The following is a 24,918-nucleotide window of genomic DNA, read 5'->3' on the forward strand; positions in this document are numbered from 1 at the left end:
CAATAAAAAAATTATGCTTTCTACAAAAATCTAAATGTTCTTGTATCCCTGGACATAAGCGTCAAAGAATGGCCTAGCACTTAACAAAAGGCCCATAAATAGAATGATATCTGTGCACAGATGCCTAAGGGAAAGCATGGTTAGTCGGGGCTGGCAGTGTCTTGCTGCATCAGAAACAGGCCGGGGAGGAAAGTGCAGTGGTTCATAAGAGCAGCCCACAAACTGCCAAACACAACACTATGCATGACTGAAATTTAACAGTGGAGATTTACTACTATCCACCCGACCAAGATGGTTAAAGTGTGGAATTATATAGGCTACTAAGGATGGAAACAATAATAATGGTAAGCTTCAATTAACCAAATAAGTTGCTTAAAGTTTAGACATGACGAGTACTTCATGGAGCAATTCGCCCTAGAACCAACAAGAGCTGGATGGGAGCTACTTTAGATCTAGTTCTCCACAGACAAACAGGATGAAATTCAGCCACACAAGTCTGATGCCATGCATTAGCACCGACATGGAACATGCTGTTGGAGGATTTTTATTTTTTTTGTTATTTTTGCTGAGAATGTATTTGGAGGTTAGGATGTATGGATTCAGAGTTCTCACCCAGATAGACTAGTTTGAAGTCCACAGGCTAACCTGCGTGAACTATTTTACCGTTTTGCACTGTGAAATGTTTATGAACAGGCAAGAGTGTATTTCAGTTATTCCAGTAGGTTTATGATGAGAAAGCAAGCAATTAACATATTAAAACCTGAGAGAGAATGAAGGCCACACAGCTGCACCTGAGGCTGATAAGAACTCAGAGGGAGGGAACATTGCTGCTTTCCCAAGCATTTTAGTGTATAATGAGAAATAACAGCTAGGGAGAGGGAGTGCACGCACTGGACATGACAGCACAGGCTGATCCTTTGGAAACATGTAAATATATATAGCAATTGTTATCTTCCATTACATCAACTGTATGATCTCATTTTATTTGTTCTATCCTCCTATTGCTCAAAAGCTTACTTACCTACTCTCCCGCCACCATTTTTTTTTTTTTTTTTAGTTTTTCATTCCTGTATTTATCAAACTTTTTAAATACATTCTCCATCTTTCTCCTCAGTCCCAAAAACATGATATATAAAAAAAAAGTAGTGGCTAGGTTACCTTTCTTTTCTACCATGTCAAGAAATCATTCAAACTTTGTACTAATTGTAAGCATAAGACGGACAGCTTGGAAATCCATGAAGTTTGTAATCAGTGTTTAGGAACTACTATGATTTAAAAGCATGTGGTAAAATAACTTCAGAGCACTCATGTTTTGAGAGCTAAAGCAGAAATATGAGAGACTGGCTCAAATGAGAAAAAGATGAGCTTCTCTGAAGAGACCAGAGTTTAGAAACAAAAAATAGGTCAGAGGCTCCTAAGCACTGAGATTGCCACCCTTCCCACTTTGGCCACAGACTAGACTAGTCATCAACTAAAAGCGGAAGCTCTTGGCACCATCTGACACCGCACCAAAACATTCAGCACCATTAACATCAAGTTCTGCACCAAAGGTATACGTCAGTAGTATCAGATTCTGCACCAAAGCGATTGGCACCATCAACATCTGGCTCCAAGACGAAGAGATCAGCACTGTCCAGATCTTTAGATTCTAAAAGATCATCAGCACTACAGAATACTTCTATGCCTTATCCAGTTCTGGTACTGATACATCTTCCATAACTCCACTGGAAGATGGCCATCCTTTTTTGCAGAAGATATACACGAATTTTAGCTATATCATGAAAAATATACCAAGATTCTTCCTGAATCATCTCATTTGGTTTTGATTTCTCAAAGATTAGGATTCAATTTAAGAATTCAATCTATCATTCTCTGTATCAAAATCCTATGAAGCCATTTAAAGAAAGTTGAAATTCATCAAAACTGATGCCTAGAGGGCAAGATGTTAGAGATAGGAATTATCTTCTAAATACTAAATCCTGCTAATCCTGATAAATAAAAGTCTAATTCTGAGGAGAACATATCGTCTTTTCCTGAACTTAGGATCGTGAAGTGAAGTGGGAGGGGAAGGAAGTGTCCTGTAGCAGACAAATCCCTGCACCCCTAAACTTAGTCTGGAGGTTCCACCAAGATAGTATAGGCCACCCCATCCACAGAGATGACATCAGATGCACAGTTAGATTTAATAGATTTAGAAGATAAAGCGTTCGTGAAAAAGCAGGTTTTCACTAAGAAATAAGATGTGCAATTCCAGATCTCACTTACCCTAGAGAATTTAAGGGAAACACCTACAAATTAGGAAATGTTACTAATTACCGGACATTGAAATTTTTGGTTAGTGAGTAAATTAACCCTTAAGATGGTAGCATATTCATATAATACTTTGCTCTTGAGAATTACTGCAAAAAGATAATTCACATATTAGTCAGGAATTAGAAATGGCTATTAAAACCCACCAAGAGGATTAAGTCTTTGAAAAACCAACAGACCTACAACTGAAATTAGCTATGACTGATAACCAAAATAGTGATTTAAAAAAATGGAACAAGAAGTTCACTCAGTTGGAATTTCAAGACTCTGAAAGACAGTGAAGAATCCGAGAGCTTGAATTGCAAAGGCTGATGCACTTTACTGAAAGTGAATTAGCAAAAGCTGAAAGTAAAACATTAACCCAACAGCTTTCAGTAGAAAAGCAAGATAAGCAACAAAGCATAGCTCAACTTCGTTTGTTATAAGAAAAATGTAATTTAGAAATGGAGAAACAGGAATTATTTAATTTAAATGAATCCGGGCTATCAGCTCCAGCTGTCCCAAAGTATGATCCAGTTACTGAAAGAAGACAGCTGTTATGCCAAGCCCTGTCTCCCTGAAACAGAGCATTCAGGCAGCAGAATATTCTAATACCACCCAAGTGCCCCTCACCCTACACCTCTAAGGATCAGTGGGTTGGAAAGAGGAATGGACAGAGCCACAGACAGCCTTTTTCCCCAAGAATGTGAGAAATTACCAGAACTAAAGGGAAAAGCTCAAGGCATGGGACAAAGCAAAAGTATTAGCTAAGTACAGCTGTAGTCTCTCGCCAGTACATAGGCAAGAGAGATACACACCTGCCCCTCCCACATACAGCCTGGGATGGGGAGAGGAAGCTGCCCTTCCCATCCTCCCAGAAGTGGTGCTGGGATCAGAAGCCCACACCCAGACCAGCTTACCACCACCCAACAATAGGGGGAGCTTCAAACCTCACTAATCACTGCTTTTAAGGAAAATTCCGGCTCATATTTTGTAGCACTTAACAAGGTTGCATGAAATTTTTTAGGTAGCAGATGCCCATTCTAAAAAAGACTGGGTGGCCCACTCCCACGGAGTTTCAATGAGGAAGCTAGACCATACATAGCTAGCATCCCCACTGAGGTAAAAGGGTCTTGGACATGTTTGAGTTCGCCCTCAAAGAGCACTTTGGGACTTATGCTAACAGCATTTTGGCACGGCAAGCCACCTACAATCTAAGATATAGCCCTGAAGAAAGTCCCTGAGCTTTTAGCTACTTCTTAAAGCAGACTCTCTTATGGGGAGAAAAGAAAAAGCCAAAGAATGCAAATTTTTGCCCAGCTGGAAAGGACTTTTGTGTAATTGTGGATAAAGTCTCAGTCACTTATCTTACTTGAATTAAGACAAATCCTGATGGTGAAGATATCCTTAAATGGGTCCAACATTAATCAGCTCAGTCCTCGTCACCCTCAAATTTGTGGATCAAAATGTTCCCAGTGACACAGACGTTAACAATAAAGCAGATTAGTAGTTCTCTACTATTTTTCAGATGAAGAGCCAATCATCCTAGTGCTGCCAATGATAGGAGCAGAAGCTGCCAAGCTGGTCGAGCTTGGTCCCTCAGACATAATGATGCAAGGCACCCCAGGCTTCCTCCTCACGCGGTCTCAGATTGTCACCCAGAAAGTCTGTGTCGCTGGACCTCCATAAAAAAATTTATGGAACACTGTTAAAGAACTGCAGGACAATATGAAAAAGTATATGTAAACTGAAAAGACACAAACAAAAACAGTTAACTTCTCAAGATAACACACCAAGTAACAGTCACCTTGGTTAAAATACATTCTCAAGCAACCGAGCATAACAAAAGGACATTACCACTATTAAAACCGTGCTAAGCAAGGACTGCCGTTTTATCCAGCTCATTCAAGCACTCACCAATGACTTGTTTAGAGAGCTTGCCAACAGCATGATTAACTTAATGAAAGGACAGATTCCAACCTATTTAGTCTCTCCAGATGTCATTACAATGCTTTCGCTAAAATTACTCAAAGTAACATCGAGCCTATCCAGGTCTAGACTGCTTATCATATGGGTAATGCTATTTCTCTGTATGTGGACATCGAGAGTATGGAGGCTATGTATGTTTTGAATTTGTTTCTCATTTTATTTTATTTATTTATTTTTTTATTTAACTTCTCTTCTATACCGATAGCCGTTCACACATTGTATCGGTTTACATCAAACAAAAAACTTTGGGCTGGGCCCTTACAGGTAACAATTTAACATAATTTGTTAAAGACAAAGTAACTGAGTATGTTTACTAACTCAAACAAGTAATTAATTTAGGTACCTGGACAAAATGTATACCTGAATGTAGACACCCCTGTCCTTCTAGCCTATCAGAGCAACAACCCACAGCAATATTTTGTTCCTAATTTAGGCCTATCCACGGACTACGTCCAAGAGAAATGTAAGATTACCATGACAAAGTATGATGAATTCTCCAAAATCAGGGTTGTTGTTGTAAATATTTGGTTAGTTAGCCCCCCACTGAAAGAGCTTGCTATTTCTAACAAGCATGATGTTACCAGTAAGGCTCCCTTACCCAGTAATGTTTTAGTCACCATACCTAAGAACTCAATAGTTACTGTAGGGAGTATGTCCTTATTATACTACCGAGAACCAGACCCGGTTCCCACAGAGGAAGAAATCCTGGACGTGTTTTGGGGCCATGAAATCAAAGGATGAAAACCTGGTATATCTTTTAGGCTATAAAGACTCACACTGTGGAATTGACTGTAGACCATGACAGCAGAAATTGCTGACTACAACTATGATTCCAGAGATGAAGATTTTTACAAACTGACTATATCCTGTTTTATGCCTTACCTGCCCTAGCCATGGTGATCGTGGCCCAGCAGCTATTTTCAAATCACCCTCTTTAAGAGAGTAAGGGGCCTCATGAGACAAAGGAAAGATCTCATTGTAAAGTAATGCACTTTCGAGACCTCCGATGAACCCCATCTCTAGAACTGTATAAGGAACCGGATAATCAGTGATCATACTTTGTCACTTTCCAGACTAGGGAAAGGAGTGTTGCACACACAACTATCTCACGCCTGAGATGATGTGCCTACCTCATATTTCTATATTTAACATGGAATAGACTTAGTTTTTGGGTTCTTGCCAGGTTCTTATGGCCTGGATTGGCCACTGTTGGAAACAGGATGCTGGGCTTGATGGATCTTTGGTCTGACCCAGTATGGCATGTTCTTACAGTATGCATCACATGAGAATTTATTTCCTTATTTCTTAATTATCCTTTTATATATTTCCTGTTACTAGTCCCCATTTATTTTCCTTCATTATACTTTTACTACTTTGCCTTTCCTCATTATAATGATTTTATTCACTGTTTTTCTATTACATTACTCCCATTCTATTATTACTATTAAGATTCCTTATAAGTACAATGACTATTGTTGCTACATTATTCCTACCTCATGTTGATATCGTCATTGGTGGTCATACAGCTGAGGCCTGTATAGTAGCCTGATAGGCACAAGCAGGGGAAATGTAGTTAGGCACCTCATGTTTAACCATTGAAAGCACCAAGTATGAATCATAATAGCCAAAGAGGGATGCAGACAGGCCCAAAAACTGTCACAGCTAAAGAAAAACTTTGCCCACATGAGAAATTTAAACCAGAACTGAAGATCTGTCTGCTTATAAGCTCCTATGTAAATAAAACCAAGGCAGAGTGACAATATAGCAACTTAAGCTCATAAGCAGAAGTCATGGACCAGCCAACGGGGGAGCATTCTGAAATGGAGAAAACTGACACTGGCATACAGCTTGGCCCACAGATGTGGCAGGAACCCCCCTCCCCAAGAAAAGGGGGAAGGGGAAAACCTGCATTCTGGCAAAGTCCCTCCCATCCACTATGATTATGCACGAGTTTATGCATATTTAATCAGCTGGAAAGTATAAGACCGGGGGGAGACAAATAACGAGAAAGCACAGACCCGAAGCAGCCCCAACCACCTCTGCTATTGAAAGCATACTAGGTGTGGCCAGGAGATGCCCTGCCTAGGGTCAGATAGGGGCATGCAGTCTGAAGCGGGTGAACAGAGGGAGCAGCCTGGCAGCTCTGCCAGTACCAGAAGCAAGCCTCTTCCCCTGCCCACATTCTCCAGGCAAAGCCTGCTTCAGAGATAAACAGGGAAATCGCCTGAAGTTGGGACCGGGGGTAAGTTAGCCATAAGTATTAATATATTTGGCAGGCTAAGGATTATGGCATGTTTGAAACCACCCATAGTACAGAGCTTTCTTTAGAGTAAGCTTGTGCCTAGAGGCCAGGATGTTAGAGACAGGAATTGTTATCTTCTAAATGATAAATCCTGCCTAACCTAATAAAGTCTACTTCTGAGAACACATTTCCTGAACATAGGATCATGAAGTGGGAGGGGAACTGGAAACGTCCTGTAGCAGACAGGACCCTGCACCCCTAAACTTACTTAGGACAAGGGAGTATGAAAACAGGGTAAAAAGCAGAACATATCAGGAACACAGGAAAGAGAACAAACAGAAAAGATGAATATAGAAGCTGAAGATAATAAAGACCTCTGAATATAGCAGTGGAGCCAGAGTATGAGGACCAAAATGTAGGGCCAAGCTCTGGCAACTGACTACTGCGACTGCCTCAGTAAAAATACAAATCTATACAGAAAGCAAGATAAATGCCAAGGCGGGGCAGGGAGTGAGGAGAAGAGATAGGTCAGGCAGCTCACAGCACCATGTGCAGGCCTGGAGGAGCAGCCGGAAATGAATCCTTCCACATCAAGCACAGTATTGTTTCCAACAGTGGCCAATCCAGGTCACAAAGTACCTGGCAGGATTGCAAAAGGTAGATAGGAAGCCAAGCTGCTTGTCCTAGGAATAAGCAGGAAATTTTCCCAAGTTCACCTTAATTGTTAATGGACTTTTCTTCCAAGAACTTGTCCAAGTCTTTTTCAAACCCAGATATACTAATAGTTTCCCCACATCCTCCAGCAGACCTCCCCTCTGGCAGTGAGGAGCAGTGCAGAAGGCCCAGAAGAAAGGGGGAGGCCTGAGAGCTTGTGTGTGTGAGCGCAAGCCTGTATGTGTGTGAGAGTGCACCTGTGTATGTGAAAGGGTCGCATGAGACAGCACCTGCATATGCCTGAGAGAGAGCCTGCATGTAAGGAGAAAGGATACAGACTTGTGGATTTGGGGGAAGGGGGGCCACAATTTGAGCAACTAGAAAGCAAAAAATCCCAGGTATTTTATGGTATGGAGAACTGGAGATTTTTTAATCCTATTTTAAGTTTTTGGGTGTTATTTCATGTGTCTGCTATTTTGAAATATTTTATTGGTGTCTAGGAAATATTAGCACAAATTTGCATGACTTTAAAAAATGGAATTTGTCAGCTATTTTGACATTGGTTTTAATATTATGAATGTTTTATATCTCTCGATTTTATTGATTGATGTTTTGAGGAATGTTTCTGTTTTTCCACTGTTGCAATGCATAATACATTTGGGCTTGTTGCAGTTTCCAAAGCATGTGAATGAGTAAGAGCAAGTGGGCATGTGTGTGAGTGAGAGAGAACAAGCGAGCCAATAAGCATTGTATATGAGCAAGGACTATAAACCAGTGGGCCTGTGTGAGCATAAGAGCTAGTAAGTCCATGAACACGTGGAACCAGCAAGTCTCTGAATAGTAGGATTGGAGAGGGCTTCTATAGAATGGGGAAAGCCTGCAGTAAGCAAGAACTTTACACTATGATGCGGCAGTGCTGAGATGGGCACTCACTGTGACAGCATATAAATAGCAGCATATCAGAGAGCAGCAAGTTTGCTTACCGTAAACAGTGTTTTCCCATATATAGCAGGCTGAATTAGCCACAATCTGTGGGGCGTTTCAAGCTGAGGGTTTATCTATCTATCAAGTTTTATATACCATCATTCGGTGATGCCATCACATGTTGTAGAAGAACATTTACTGGCAAGAAGCCAGACTCCACCATGGAATGCAGACTTTGTTTTAGCATGTGGTGCAGCACTGCCTGTCCAACGGCACTGTCTGAAGCAGCCAGGCTATCCAGACAGTAGTGTGATGTGAAAGCATGCACCAATGACCAGGTAGCAGATTTTCAAATATCCTGAATGAGTACTTTCCCGAGATGTGCAATTGAGGAAGCTCTAACCTGGTGAGCACTGATTGGATTAGTGATATCGAGCCCAGGTGCAAGCATAGCAATGCTGAATGCAGTTTGTAATCCAGTTGGATAAGGTCCTCTTGCTTACAGCAATGCCAAGTGAGTTTGGATCATAAGATATAAACAGCTGAGAGGCTTTCCTATGCAACGTTTATAGTAAGCCAGAGCTCTTTTACAGTCTAATATATGTAGTGCTTTCTCACTGTCACACATGAGGAAGGGAAAAGAAAATAAGCAGTACAACTCACTGGTTTAAATGGAACATGGACACCCCTTTTAGCAAGATTTTGGGAAGTGTTCAGGAGTACCACCTTACATTGAAAGAACTCCACATATGGAAGATAATGCACTAGAGCTTGAAGTTCACTTACACAGCACAAAGTAGCAACTGCTACTAGAAAAACCACTTTCCAAGTTAGATACTTGAGCTATGTCGACTCCAAAGGCTCAAATGGAGCCCGCATCAGGTAATTGACTACATTGAGGTCCCAGGGAACTGGTGGATGTAAGTGTAAAAGGCCCCTCAAACTTGGTAACAAGTGGATGCATGGAGGCAGGTGTCTCATTGTTGGGGGAATGTTATGCATCTGAGCTACTTTGCCTTCACAGACACTGTTGCAAGGCTAGATTGACAAAAAATAAAAGGTAGTGTTTTGGTTCACAAGTGAATGGATCTAGGTTGCAGGAAACACAACAGTTCACATCTCTTTTCTAATTAAAGGAGTAACTGTCTTGTGGACAGTATCTTTGCTGAGAGGAGAATGTCCTGAATGGGTTCTGGTAAGGCCTAGATGCTAAGATCAAGCACTCAAAATCCATGCCGTGAGGCTGATACTCTGAAGAGCAGGAGACTAAGAACTAGATGTGATTATTATTCTTGTCTTGGCCATGCCGGTGTGATCAGGATCATGGTGATTAGGTCTCGCACAAGTTTCTGTACATTCTTGTTATAAGTGGTATAGGAGGAAAACCCACAAGACCTCTGGACCCAGGGAAATTAGAAAAGTGTTTTGTGCAGTGCGCTGGGAAGTATAGATTTAGTTTCCGGTTCTATTCCAAAATGAACAGGTCGATCCAAGGTTATCCCCAGAGTCTACAGAAGACGGAAAATCCTGAGGCGATCTGCCAGGGTATTTGCTATACTGGGCAAATAAATGGCCTGTAGTGTGGCTCTCTTCTATTGTCCATCTCCATATGAGTAGGGTCACCTGGCAAAGGATCCACAATGTGGTTACCTCCTGTTTATATAAAACATTACAACTTTCTCTTTGAATGTCATCTTTGCCTTTCAGGATATGACTGAGGACATGTAGCATATTGCGCATCCCTCATTTCCGGAAGACTGATCTGAAGACTGCATTCTTGAGGGGATCAGACATCTTACGTTTTGTATGGACCAGGGTGAGCACCCTACTCCAGAGTTGAATGACCAGTACAATTTGGTAAGGGACCAGATGAAGGTACCCACACTTTAATCACTGGTTTCAATACCATCTCTGAAGTAACAGATAGGTGCATGGAGGGATTGTAAAGCAGGAGTTGCTTACTTGTAACAGGTGTTCTCCAAGGACAGTAGGATGTTAGTCCCCACATGGGTGACATCAGATGGAACCAGATACGGAAAACATGTCAAAGTTTCTAGAAACTTTGACTAGTCAGTTGCCAGAGCTTGGTCTTAGGTACACTGAGCATGCTTGGCATGCCCTATTCCACGCATTCACGCAGGGGTCCCTCTTCAGTCTCGTAAGAATTACAATGGATAACAAAAATACAAGAAATCCAACTCCACAAGGTGGTGGGTGGGTTTCATGAGGACTAACATCCTGCTGTCGTTGGAGAGCCCTATTACAGGTAAGCAACCCTGCTTTCTCCAAGGACAAGCAGGCTGGTAGTCCTCACACATGGGTGAATCCCTAGCTACAGGCTGTTCCCCAATACAAAAGGGATCAACAGACACCTAACCATATGTCAACAGGCAACACCACCTGCGCTGTTGATAACAGGGGGGGGGGGGGGGGGGGGTAAGAGATACAGTCTGAACCCAAACAGGCCCTAGGTTGGGTTCTACACTTCAAACAGGTTCCTGAGAACAGATTGGCCGAACCTACTGTCATGTCAGTCATCCCTATCCAGACAGTAAAGGGATGTGAATTTGTGGAGAGAACTCCACATCGCAGCTTTGCAGATCTCCTCCACGGAACTGCTCGAAAATGGGCCACCGACATTGCTATGGCTCTGACAGAATGAGCCTTGACATGACCCTCAAGATGCAGTCTTGCCTGGGAATAATAGAAGGAGATGCAATCTACTAGCCAATTGGATAGTGTCTGTTTGGCAACCGCAACACCCAACCTATTCTTATCAAAAGAAACAGAGTTGGGTGGACTGTCTATGGGCTTCTGTCTGTTGCAGATAGAAGGCGAAGCTCAGTTGCGGTCCAAACTGTGCAGTACTCATTCGCCTTGGTGCAAATGGGGCCTAGGAAAGAATATTGGCAGGACAAACTGACTGGTTAAGATGGAAATACGTCATCACCTTAGGTAGGAACTTAGGGTGCACACACAAGACCACCCTGTCATGAAAGAATTTAGTATAAGGCATCTAAGTCACTAAGGCCTGAAGCTCACTGAAGTGACCGCCACCAAATATATGACCTTCCAGGAGCATTTATCAGCTAAGCTAATACCACGCTGATGTCCCAAGATGCACCAGGCGGCCTTAGGGGAGACTTCGATTGAAGCAGGCCCCATATGAAATGTACAACTATAGGCTGTACCGAGATGGGCGTACCATCTACACTGTGGTGGTAAACGCCAAGCGCATTAAGATAGACCCTAATGGAGGCAGGTCTTCAAGTCAATCTCAGATTGTAGAAGGTAATCAAGCAGTTTGTGTGGGGCAGGAGAATGGATCTAGGGCCTTCTGCTCATGCCACACAGAAAACTTCTTTAGTCCATAGGACTTTCTACTGGAAGGCTTTCTAGAAGCTACCAGGACCCACCTTCCGAAAGATTGAGCGGCTGCAGAATTAACCTCTCAAGATCCAGGCTATGAGCGACAGGGCCTGGAAGTTGGGATACTGCAGCCTGCCCTGATCCTGCGTGATGAGACCTGGGGAAGTCTCCAGGCTGATCAGTCTCCAGATGGACAACTCCTGAAAGAGCAGAAACTAGATTAGTCTCAGCCAATGAGGGCTATGAGAATCATGGTCCTATCCTCCCGCAGTTTCAAGAGAGAGTCTTCGCCACTAAGGGAATCTGAGGATACGCATACAGAAGCCCTGTGCCCCAATGGCAGGGATCAGAACTGAGGCACCTTTCTGTTGCAGAGGGATGAGAACAGATCTATGACCAGGCTCCCCCAGAGATGGAATATCTGATTTGCTACCTCCTGGTCCAGGACCACTCATGGGGTCTGAAGGCATGACTCAGCCTTTGCGCTACTATGTTGTCTGTCCTGGCCAGGTACATGGCCCTGGGCACCTTCCCATGGGACTGGGCCCACAACCAGATCTGGACTGCTTCCTGACCACAGGAGATATGATCCCATGCCTCCCTGCTTGTTGCCACATTGCTACTTGGTTGTCGGTCTGGATAAGGACAACTTTGCTGCATAGCCGATCTCTGAAAACCCACAGCACGTACCTGAGCATTCCATAAGCTCTGGGTGCTGAACCCATCCATATGAACTCTCCACCCCAGGGTAGATACATCCATGATTAACACAATTTGAGTGGGAAGACTCCGAAAGAAGATTCCCTGTTCCAGACTGGAAAGTACCCATCAGGACAAGGAGTCCCAAAGGAATTGGGTAATTTGGATGCAATCTTGGAGGCTCTGTGTGGCTTGCCACCGCTGAGACCTCAGGGTCCATTGGGCTCTGCACATGTGTAATTGTGTCAAGGGAGTAACATGGACTGTCATGTCCATGTGGTCCAACAACCTCAACATGTGCCAAGCAGATACCTACTTCTCTGTTGAACTTCTGCCACAATGGCCGCTACTGTGACAGCCCTCTGGTGCAGCAGAGAAGCATTGGCCCGAGCCATCTCTAGCAAGGTTCTGATAAAGTCCAATTGTGGTGACTGACTGAGATGGGGCTTTAGGTAGTTGAGCACAAACCCTAATGACTTCAACACCCGAATGGTCAAGCACATGGCCCTGGCTACCCCCGCCTGAGATGTGCTCTTGACCAGCCAATCATCCAGAAAGGGAAAAACTTGCACTCCCAGGCTACAGAGCATTTTGTGAATACCCATAGGGTAGATGCAAGCTCGAAAGGCAACACCCAGTACTGGAAGTGCTGTTCCCCCACTACAAACTGGAGATACTTCCTGTGACCATGGAAGTATGAGTCCTGTAGGCCAAGGGAGCATAGTCAGTCCCCTTGTTGCAAAATGGAGAATCAAGGTACCCAGGGAAGACATCTTGAACTTTTTTTTTTTTTTAAACTTTGTTCAAGGCCCTCAAGTCTAGAATGGGACGAAGTCCTCCTGTTCTCTTTGAAAACAGGAAGTACCTGGAGTAAAATTCCCACCTTTTTTGCCATGGTGGAATGGACTCAACCACTCTGGCCATTAAGAGGAAGGACAGCTCCAGTAGTAGTACTTCCTGATGCACTTCCATCCTCCAATACGGGCACAGAGCGCAATTTGTGGGACATCCAATAGATTTAATTGGTACCCCTGACGGATGATGGACAGAACCTACTGATCCGAGGTTACACTGGGCCACTGGTACGTGAAGAACAGCAGCCTGCCCCTAACCATAGGGTCCATCACCACAGGTACGAGCGACTGGCTGATACTTCCTGTGGCCCAGACAAAACCCTGTCCCCAGATTTGACTGAGGAGCCAGCTGGGACTTGGGCGCTCTTGGATGCCTGGGACAGCTGCAAAGGCTCTAATGTTGAGGACGGAATTAAGGCAGTGGAGGTTAGTACTTTCTTTGGCAAAAGAAGGACTTCCTTGACCCCTGCCTCAATGGCCTCCTGGAAGAGGACAATAGGACCTAAGTGCTGGCAGAGAGTTGTTGGAGGGTCTCATGACTGTCCCGAAGTTGGGCCACAGCATCCCTCACCCTATTTCCAAAGAGATACACGGCACGATAGAGTAGTTCCTGTACCTCCAGTTGGAGATCAGAGACCTGGGCCATGCCATTCTGCGGGCATAGATTCCCACAGCACTCTCGAAAACATCGTAGGCTGCAAGGACCTCATGTTTTCCACACTCTAAACCCTTGCACATCAGTGACACGAGTGTGTTGCTGCTGTTGAGGAAGCTGCTCAGCCACCTCCTACACCTGCTTCCAGATGTTCTGTGAATATTGGCTCATGCACAGCTGGTAGGCAAGTGATGCAGGCAATAAGCATGGTGCCTTAGAACACTTTCCTCCCAAGAGCATCCATTGCTCTGTGGTCCTTCCCCAGGGGTGTAAGGAGTGGCCTGAGAGCGCTTGGCCCTCTTGACAGTGGATTCGACCACCACCTACTGGCAGGGCAGCCAATGCTTATTGAATCTGACAGCCTTCTGGATGAGGTAAACCCCGTCCACCTTCCTATCAACAGGAGACTCTGAGGGGGATGTTCCCAAATCCTCAGCAACTCCAAAAGGATCTTGTGTACCAGGACCACCACAATCTCCTTAGAAGCCTCTACAAACAAAGATCTCAAGCATCTTCTACCTCGCATCCTCCTCCAACAACTGGAATGGGATGGCTTCTGCCATCAACCTCTCAAAAACTGAGAAGGTTAAGTCCTTAGGCAGAGACTTCTTTTGCTCCGGAGGAAGACTTCATCTGATCACCCCCCCCCCCCAAGAGGTCAGAGACCCTCATCCTCACTGTATGTCACAGGGAATGGGGCCTTTGCTGCTCAGCCAATGTCCAGAGGTGCAAGCACCAATGGAACTGGACAAGTGCTATAGGTTTTGGCAATCCTTCCTCCTCTAAGGAAATGGCAACGACCCCCATAATTGGTAGGAGGCGGCCCCAGTGCTGGCCTGGGAACAGAGGCCAGCTGGATCAGTAAAGCACCGATGAGCATACTGAGCTTCTCCAGAAGTAGTATGAAAATGGGTGGTACTGGCTCTGGTTCCATCAGTGCCACAGGACCATGGCCCTGCAGTACCTGCTCCACTGCCAGCTGGACCCAACACTCCAGCGGCCAAATGGGAGGAAGGATGGGTGGCCAGTTCTTCTTCGGACCCACAAGGGGGAAATCAGCGACTGGTACCAGGACCAGTGGAGACAGTCTCAGACCCCGGGCATCGATGGAGGACTGGCACTCCTCACCATGAGATCGCTTTGGGGGTATCACAGCAAAAGCTGGTGCATTCCTGTGTGCTGCACCATGCATTGACTGGGATCGGTGCAGATGTTTCTTGGCCCAGTCTTTCCCCGGTGCAGAGTTCAAAGACGAAGAATCTATCGTCAATGATCCAGAAAAGATAGACAGTTGTCTGTGTCTGGCACCTCTATCCACTGGTGGTCCTTAGATGCCAATGCCGTTGGTGGGTTGGACTTCGACCTAAAAAGGTACTCCATCTTGTCAAGTTAAAGTAAAGCAGACATCTCGTCATGCAATGCCCCCAGGCAGAGGATGCAGACTTCATGTGGATCGGTGATCTACGGGCACTGGGGCGTCAGCAAAAACTGGACGTGGCCATGAAGGAGTAAAACAAAAAAGGGCAGAAGGATGGAATGGTAGCGGTGGGCATCGATGACAAGCGGGCACCAAGGCACCTCTACCACAGGGAAAAATAGACTGCAAAAGGAAACTTACCCGAAGACGTCAAAAACCCTGACTGGGGACACTACAGGAAAGCACCAACAGAACAGAGAAAAAAAAATCATGAAAAACACGAAAAAAGTTTTCCCAGTAGGCCAGAAGGCCAAATCTTTAAGAGCTCAAATCAACTCTCAAGGCTCAAAGCTCTATGGAAGAGAGACTGAAGAGGGACCCCCGCATGGGCGTGTGGTTACAGGGCATGCCGAGAGTGCTCAGTGTGCCTAGTTGAAAAGTTTCTAGAAACTTTGACATAAGTTTTCTGCATCAGTCTCCATCTGATAATGTCACCCATGTGTGAAGGCTACCATCTTGCTTGTCCTTGGAGAAAAGGGTATTCCATTGGGTCTGTAATCCCACTGCAGATAATGCATATGCAGAGGGACTATGTTAACTGCCACTGCTAAGAGACTCAAAATTACTAGGTGGTGGTATGCAGTTATGGTTGGGGAGGTGGCAATCTTGTTCAACATAGCTGCTCTGTCCAAAAGGTAGGAACTCTCATACATGGTCCGAATCTATAATTGGCTCCAATGAACTGAAGGTAGAGTGGGTTCCAGGATTGACTTCTCAAAGCTGACTAGGAACCCAAAGGACTGTACTGTCTCTACAGCTGTTAAAATGCTCCTGAAGACTGTCCTTTGTCAGGGCTGCTAAGAATCAGTTGCCAAATATGGGAACACTCAAATCTCAACAATGTAAAATGGGCCACTACCATTACAAAGCATTTTGTAAACACAAGCAGGAGGGAGGGGCAGCCAAAAGTCCTGACAAGAGCTTTGTATTGAGAATCAATTGTGTCAGCCTGGAAACAGAGGTAATACTGGAAAGAAGGGTGTATTGGGTTGTGCCTATATGCATTCTTGAGGTCTAGGGAGCACATCCCATTTCCCTGCTGAAAATAAGGGAGAATAAATGCTCAAGGAGATTATTTTGAATTTCTTCCAATGAAGGATGTTGATTGAGATCCCACAGGTCTAGTATGGGTCACAGGCCTCTAGATTTCTCAGGGATAAGGAAATATTGGGAGTAGAAACCCTAGCCACATTGAATGGGAGGAACTTTCTGTATTGTCCTCCATGCTAATTGCTGTACCTCGAGTTACAAGAGGCAAAAGGTGTACAATTTGGATGGTGGAACATAGAAACATAGAAATGACGGCAGAAGAAGACCAAACGGCCCATCCAGTCTGCCCAGCAAGCCTCACACATTAAGTACAGTAGTATGATGGTATCACTGGTTGCAGTTTGAAGCTGAGGAGATACCCTTGGTGGACAATTTTTAGAACCCATTTGGTCTTGTGATAATTGATTCCAGACTGTTTCAAATGACTGAATTCTGCCCCCACCGGATGCAGAGTCACAGTCCTGGGTTGCTCAAAAATATTTTACTCTGTTTTGCCAGAGGCAGTTGTATTTGTTGGTGGCACTTTCTCAGGTGCTGGTTGTGTCTGCTGGTGCTCAGAGGAAGAGGAGGCAGATAATACTGCCAATACAACCACCTGGGATAAGGTCATTTGTATGCCTTATAGTGTCTTCTGCTGGAGGGATGCAGTTCCACTACTATGCACAATGACTGGACTGCTATATTGATTTGGGACACCATCTCACGAAGTTTCAAACCGATTGTCACCAAGGCAGGATAAGTAAGCCAGCTTTTCGTGTACATCTTCCCAAATACTGCTCAATTTGAACCATGATATGTGGTGCATTCCAATGAATACAGCTGAAGAATGAGCTGTGGTGTTGAAAAATTCAAATACTGAGCAGAGGTGGTGACTAATGGCTTCCTCAATCATAGAGGGGAGCTGGTGAGACTTGTTCTCTAGTTTCCAAACAAATGAAGGGCTCTTAAGTTTTGGACACAGACAAATATACCGGACCATGTAAAACTGATGTTGCATGTTTCTTGCTGTGAGCAATGTGCCCAGGAAAGTCTTCTTTTAAGTCATCTAAAATTCAATGATCTTTTCCAGGCAGAGTGGAGTGAAGGCAGGTCTTTTTCACATTTTTGGAGGGTGCAGTGCACTATTAGAAAGTGGGAAATTGAACCACATCGTATGCCAGTGATTCTCATTTGAATTTTCAAATCTAACTTCCAGGCAGCAGTGATGCACAAGTATGGTGTTTCCCCCTTCTTCATTAAGACTAATACTGCATGGGTAAGTAATGCAGACTGTTCCACTGGAATGTCTAGGATCTTTAGAATGCCCATGACTTCCGCTATAGGATCCAGATTATTGCACACTGCTATGTTAGGCATCATGCCTATTTTCTCCACAAATATGGAGTATGTTAAGTCTTCTGGAGGTGAAGTACGTTCCAGCAGCACCAGAGGTGGGTCGGAAATAAAACCTAAGGAACTGCGGTGGGAATATATACTGGACAATGAGGAACGCAGCATGGCCCAAGGGCTCTGCAACCTGGAGGGAGCCAGGATGGATGGCTGTCGCTCATTGGAAGAAGAAGATCGCAAATGACCCGAAGACAACTACCTTTGTGGAGATGAGGCACTTAGCATTACACTCTGCAGAGTGTATGGCTGGATAGGGTAGGCTGGCGGAAGATTGGTTGTTATGGTTCTGAGACAAAAGAAGAGAAGCTACAAACTTATGTTCCATTATTTGTTGTGACCTCTGGGCAGGTGTCAACAGAAGTGCATCTTCCTCGGAAACTAGAACAGACTCCTGTTCTGCTACAGTCGATGGATTGGACGCTAAGGACAAAACTGAACAAACTGGCTCCGGAGATTGTAGGCAAAGGCCTTGGGTTAGCATTTGGGACACTGAAAAAACTAGTTAAGGGAGCTTCTTCAATGCGGCATGCGTCGACTGATGAGATGCACTGTGCACCCTAATGTGTTATGCAGCAGCAGCTATGATGCATCTTTTTGGGGAACAGATTTCACCTGATATGGAATTGTGCCTTTCTTCTGTTTGGAAAGCATTGAGGCAGAATGCACCAAGTGTGTTGAGTCTCTGTGCTTTACCTTGACAGGCCATCTGACAGACTCACAGAAACGAGGCAGTCTAGGGCTCAATGCACCTGGGGCTGATCCAAGTCTGGGTCATCACAGCAAGATAAACCCCAGCTGGAGGATTTGCTCCAGCTGCTCCTAGAAAAAGCAAGGGAGTGAGGACTTCTTGAAGCTGACCTTTTGCTTTTTGGCCGCAGGCTTACAATTTTTTGCAGCTTAGGACTGATGAGATTATGGGGGGTCATCCAGCCACACACTGCAGTTTGTTTGGTCGTGATCTGGACATATACAGCATTCATCCTGACCACTGGTAATGGACATGATTTGAAGCCACTAATGTTCTTTGACGCCATGTTCAGCAGAGTTGCTTACCTGTAACAGGTGTTCTCACAGGATGGCAGGATGTTAGTCCTCACATATGGGTGAGTACCAAGCTGAGGATGCCCGAGCAATGCACCAAATGTACCCAAAGATGTGCAGGCGGCACAACAACTGGGGTGGAATTTGGTAGAGGGTATCCTGAACCCTAACGAGTTGGCGGAAGGATGTTGGTACCTCAGTTCGCAAATACATTACGTAGCACAGACTGGCCGAAGATGGAATCTTGTCTGCCAGCCTTGTCTAAACAATAATGGGCTGCAAAGGTGTGGAGAGAGCTCCAGGTAGCAGCCTTACAGATGTCAGCAAGCGGCACCAAGCGTAGGTGCGCTACTGATGTTGCCATGGCCCTGATAGAGTGTGCCTTGACACGGTCTTGAAGCAGAATGCCTGCCTGTTGATAACAAAAGGAAATACAGTCCACTAACCAGGAGGAGAGAGTCTGCTTACCCACAGGTTTACCTAATTTGATGGAATCAAATGAAACAATTGAGTGGATTTCCTGTGGCCAGCTGTATGGTCTAGATAGAATGCTAGAGAACGTTTACAGTCAAGGGTATGCAGAGCCCACTCTCCTGGATTTGAATGGGGCCTGGGAAAGAAGGTGGGTAGTATAATGGATTGAATGATATGAAACTCCGATACTACCTTAGGCAAAAACTTAGGGTGAGTGCGGGGAACTACCCTATCATGCAGAAGTTTAGTGTAAGGCGGGTAGGTGACTAAGGCCTGTAACTCACTAACTCTGCGAGCGGATGTGATTGCCAAAAAATCACTTTCCAAGTGAGATAGCGGAGATCACAGGATTGGAGAGGTTCAAACGGCAGTTTCATGAGCTGCCCAAAACCATGTTGAGGTCCCAGGAAGGGGCCAGAGGGCGCAGAGGAGGTTTAAGGTGGAGCAAGCCCTTCAAAAAGTGTGTTAAAAAGGGGTTGTACTGAAATAGGTACATCCCCGACACCTTTATGGAAGGCGGCTACCGCACTGACATGTACCCTGATAGACGATGTTTTGAGGCCCGACAGGTGCCAGAGATAGTCCAGAAACTTTGGTGTGGAACACGTGAAGGGATCGATGGACATGGAAGTACACCATACCATAAACCTGTTCCACTTGTAACGATAACACTGCTTTGTGGAAGGTTTTTGTGAAGCTACTAGGACACAGGAAACCGGCTCTGAAAGGTTAAGAGGTTGAAGTATTAACCTTTCAACATCCAGGCAGTTAGGGAGAGGACCTGAAGGTTGGGGTGACAAAGGCAGCCGTTGTTCTGAGTGATCAGAAGCGGGTCCTTCCCCAGAGGAATGTGCTGGTGTACTGATAGGTCGTGGAGAATTGGAAACCAGACCTGGCATGGCCAATGAGGGGCTATCAGAATCATTAGCCCCTTGTCCCTTCGCAACTTCACGAGAGTCTTGAAAATGAGTGGAAGTGTGGGGTACGCATAAAGGAGACCGATGGCCCATGAGAGGGAGAAAGCATCTCTTGGCTGCCCTGAGTTTGCAGGTTTCCAACATGTGCACCCCAGCTGAGGTTGGAAGCATCTGTTGTCAAGGTTATTTGAGGTTCTGGAACCTGAAATGGAAGGCCTTGTAGCAGATTGAATTGGTCTGCCCACCAGGCCAGCAATAAGCGGAGCTGTTTGGTGATGTGGACAATGGTGGACATTAGCCAAGAAGACTGAATCCACTGCATTACTCTCATGGCAAGGCGAGCCATGGGAGTGACATGCATCGGAGGATGCCATATGACCCAGTAAGACCAGAAAAATGACATGCAGTTGAATGTTGTTGAGACTGTAGTCGATGGGCCAGAGAAGCGAGAGTGAAAGCTCGATCCAGAGGTAGGAAGGCTTTCGCTTTTGGAGTGTGCAAGTCAGCCCCTATGAACGACAGGGTTTGAGAAAGAATTAGCCTGGATTTTGGATAGTTTATGAGGAACCCTAGGGAGATCAGGGTTTGCAAAGTGAGATGTAGGAACGTCAGTGCAGTTTGCTGAGTGGGAGCCCTGATCAACCAATCGTTGAGATAGGGGTAAACGTGCACACTGACTCCTGAGAAAGGTAGCTACCACTACGAGGCACTTGGTGAAGACTCGTGGGGCAGATGCTAGGCCGAATGGTAACACTCGATATTGGAAGTGTTTTGGGCCTACTAGGAACCGCAGGAATCTGCGATGTGACGGAGTAATTGAAATGGTGTGTGTAGGCATCCTGGAGGTCTAGAGAGCAGAGCCAGTCTTCCCTTTGGAGAAGGGGAAGAAGAGAACCCAAGGTCACCATCTTGAACTTTTCTCTTTGTAGGTATTTGTTTAAAGGTGTGAAGATCCAGTATTGGGCGAATACCACCTGACTTTTTTGGTATCAGGAAATACCAGGAATAGAACCCCTGCCCTGTTGGGAGAGGGGTACTGGCTCTATTGCTCGGGACACCTCCTGCTCCAGGAGTGGTCGGATGTTCCCCATGTCAGCCGAGGTGGGGAATCCGGTGGAACAGAGAAAGTTGAGGTGGTAACCTTGAGTTACTACAGCGAGTACCCATTGATCTGTGGTGACTGTGTGCCAAGGTTTGGAGAATTGGCACAAACGGCCTCTGACGGGAATAGCCAGAAGTGGAGGCTGGGTACTGCTCTCTAGGAAGGAGTCAAAAGCCAGATGCTGGACCTGGCTGGGGGGATGGCTGTGACTTCCATACTCGAGGTTGCCTGGGTTGGCTTTTCTGGTAAGGCTTAGAAGGCCGATCCCTGGATGCCGGGGGATAGTATCTCCTTTGCCAGTAGACTTGTCTCTTGGAGTCTCTCCTAAAGGATCTTTTGGAAGAGGAAGAGAGATCAGAAGGCAGTAAGGAGAGCTGACGCAGTCTCTTGATGGTTCTTGAGCTGCACCACTGCTTCTTGAATCTTTTCTCCAAAAAGATTATCCCAGCATAGGACAAGTCAGCTAACCTGTCCTGTACTTCTGGTCTGAAGACTTTAGCCAGGCCCATCTCCTCGCACTAATTCCTGCCGCTGAAACTCTGGAGGCAGTGTCGAAGATGTCATATGCAGACCATACTTCATGTCTGCCAGCATCTAGATCTTTTTGTGCTAAGGCATGAAGCTGGTCCTGGAAGGCTTCAGCAAATTCCTGAATAGGGCCCTGTTGTATTGGGACATGTACAATTGGTAAGAATGATCCGCCTAGTCTTCCATGCCATCCGGGTCCCCACTGGGGAAACCTGTGGCAAACTGAGGGGTGCCACAGCGCTTAACCTTAGGAGTAGAAGAGGGAGGGGCCACCAGCTGGGGGTCCGACCTGACAGAGGTCGGCAAAGTAGAGGATTGAGCCTGAAGAAAGGCTTGTAAATCTTGAAAAAAGACACTCCTCCCAAGAAAAAGCAGCTGGATCCTGACCAAGCCCAGAAGGTACTGGAGTGGGCCCAACTGAACTGCCATCTCCTGCAAAGGAGCCAGTCAAGGGAGTACCAAGATCTGGCGCACTTTCAGCCAAGGCTGCAGCCAGACCATCATCAGAAAGAGGAATCCAGGCTTAGCAAAATCCGAGAAAGAGAACTCCCCCTGAGCATCCGAGCAGCACCGACATGTTGAAAGACAGGTCAGGCTGAGAAGCCCTAATGACAGGCAAAGAGAAAGCTACTTAGGCTGGTTTACCCTCACCATGAGCGGCGCTAACTGTGCATGCAAACAGCTCATGCTTAAAGTTGCACGGACAAATTATAGGCACCCCAGCAATAAGCGCAGGAAGGCGCACGCACTACTAATGCACCCCATTGGAGTGTATCACCACACAAAAATGTTATGCGTACAAGTGCCTGGCATGCTCTGCTTAATACATGTGCAGAGCTGACGCACTGCACATACCAATGTCCTGTAGAGGGCAGTAAAGCACGGACAAGCGTGCACGAAAACACCGCCGCGGCCTACCACACAGCACACCGAGAAAAGCCTACCATGGGGCCTAGTCCACGTGGGCTACTCAACCCACCAGGCTGCCCAATTCCCCTAACCCCAACAGGATGGTGCACAAGGCACAGAAACCGAAGGCAGGCATATAACCCCGTCTCTCTAGGTAAGATTTATTTATTTATTTTACTTACCAGAGCTCAGTACAGAGATGGTTTCTGGCTTGGGGGGGGGGGGGGAGGGCATCTGCCATCACCCCCATGCTTAGCCTTCTGCACCTGCTGTCTTTCAGCTATGCAAGCAGTTAAGTCCATGCTGGGAACAGGCTACTGGACCAAGGCACACCTCTGAATCATCTCAGGAATTCTCAACTGGGGAAGTGACCGTTACGTATCACCGCAGGAGAGCGGGGCTTTCCTTTCTTAATATAAAATTCTTTCAAAATTCACAGCAATCCCCATAAGGAGATGCATGGCCACCATCTGCTGGAGACTGAGAATACAGGCAGGCTGGGGTCACTGCAGGGTTATATATATCTACTGTGACAGCTTGCTTCGTCTCCATCTGCTGGCAGGGGAGCATAACCCACTGGTCCCAAGTCCATCTGTCTACATGCTAGGAAAATCTCCTTTCATTTCAGTGGGATAATGGCACCTGTCACTTCACCCTACAGAAACCACAAAAAAGTGAAGTAGTAAACCACAGGAAAACCTTTTACTAACCCTGCAGTAAAAGCAAAACCAACCAAAAGTTGCAGAGAGGCCAGGAAACCAAGGTTAGGAACTGGCAACACTTGTGTCCAGCAATTTATAAACTTGATTCCAAAAAGGTTCTTGGGTCCCTCAAACACCATTACTACACCATGCTCAAAGGGGCAATGCACATGATACAAGCAAGCAGCAGCATAGATGTGATTATCACCACAAGCTAGCAGCACCAACTATCCATATTTATTGTAAACGCAGAAAAGCACATGCATCTCTAACTACATGATCCATATAGTATGAAGAATGAACCACCTAGGCTCTGGACCGATTATGAAGTGTATGCGCCCCTGAAGGTGCTGCTGCAATTTTTCAGGCTGGGGTGAAATGTGCAGAAGCCCACACATTACAAACCTTTAACTGCAGACCACTCAATTACTACCCATGAAAGAGTCATCACAGCGTTCCTGCCACATCAAGGAAGTGTTGAGTCCAGGAGAGCGGCCGATTGTGCGCCTAACCCCACAGCTGACCAAACGTAACATGGATCCACAACCCCTGTCCACGTAGGCTGCCCCACAATCTCTTATCTATTGAGTTATCAAAGCCCTCGAAGCCACCTAAACCATATATCACCTCATTCGAAAACTCAGGAAAGGCTCCCTGCATGACATTTGCCGTTCTGAAACGCACCTTGCAGAACAAATTTCCACAAAAGTGACGTAAGAGTGAGATGCTTGACCAAAGTTTTCTTTATAGGCTCAAGCTTCTGATAGTTAAAAAATTTGAGAACCAAATTCAAATGCCAGGCAGGAACTAGTTCCCTGACTGGAGGATAAATAAGCTTACCACGAAGGAAATGAGAAACAGAAGTTGTCAAAGATCTGTTCATCAAGCAACACCTAAAACAAGCAATAGCCGCTACCTGCACCTTCAGAGAACTGAGGGAGAGCAAGATTTATTCAAGCCATCCTGCAGGAATTCCAAAATTGATGGGACTGAGGCACTCCTAGATGAAAGCCTTCTGCTTGAACGCCAATCCTCAAAAGTTCTCCAAATGCTCACATACACCAAGGAAGTAGATGCCTTCCTGACCCATGAGCATACTCACCACCGACTGGGAATAAACTTTCACAATTTCACACATTATTGAATTTGATTAATTCTAACATTAATTTCACTAATACTATCATTTTGGGCGATTTCAATTTACATGTTGATCAGATGCCATTATATCCCTCTGCCGATTCCTTCCTGGAGATATCTACTTGTGGCTGGCAACAATTGATTACTCTCCCTACTCATCAAGCTGGACATATCCTTGATCTCATTTTTGTCAATACTTCAATCTTTTCAGATAACATTGCAGACATACTTGCTTATAAGCTTACCTGGTCAGACCATTCTCATACATTGCCATCTCTTAACTAAAATACCTTTGCCTACAATAATTTTGAAGTGAGGTTGCATTGACCAAGATAAGTTCAAGGAGAAATTTCTTCTATTACTACACATGCCATTAGATACCATAGTTTCTTCATTAGAAGACCACTAGAATTCTTCAATTACATCAGTACTTGACAAATTGGTTCCTGCCCAAAAGAGAGTCGCTCGCTGCTCTCATTCTGTTCCACGATATTCTCATATAGTCTGGGAGAGATGAA

The 24,918-nt window shown here is 45.4% G+C and overlaps 1 protein-coding gene across 2 annotated transcripts in view; it reads right to left on the bottom strand.

Moving 5' to 3' along the window:
* Positions 1 to 24,918, bottom strand: part of RAB5B (RAB5B, member RAS oncogene family) — an 82,670-nt gene that overhangs the window by 49,935 nt on the left and 7,817 nt on the right. The window contains exon 1 of one of the 2 annotated variants that reach the window (XM_029594764.1): positions 3,662 to 3,861. The exons of the other annotated variant lie outside the window; for it this stretch is intronic. The gene's annotated coding sequence lies outside the window, so the exon portion shown is untranslated. Of the gene's footprint in view, positions 1 to 3,661; positions 3,862 to 24,918 lie in introns of those variants that run through there. 2 annotated transcript variants of the gene reach the window in all.

This window comes from Rhinatrema bivittatum, chromosome 3, assembly GCF_901001135.1.
Source record: "Rhinatrema bivittatum chromosome 3, aRhiBiv1.1, whole genome shotgun sequence".
NCBI classification, from domain to species: domain Eukaryota; kingdom Metazoa; phylum Chordata; class Amphibia; order Gymnophiona; family Rhinatrematidae; genus Rhinatrema; species Rhinatrema bivittatum.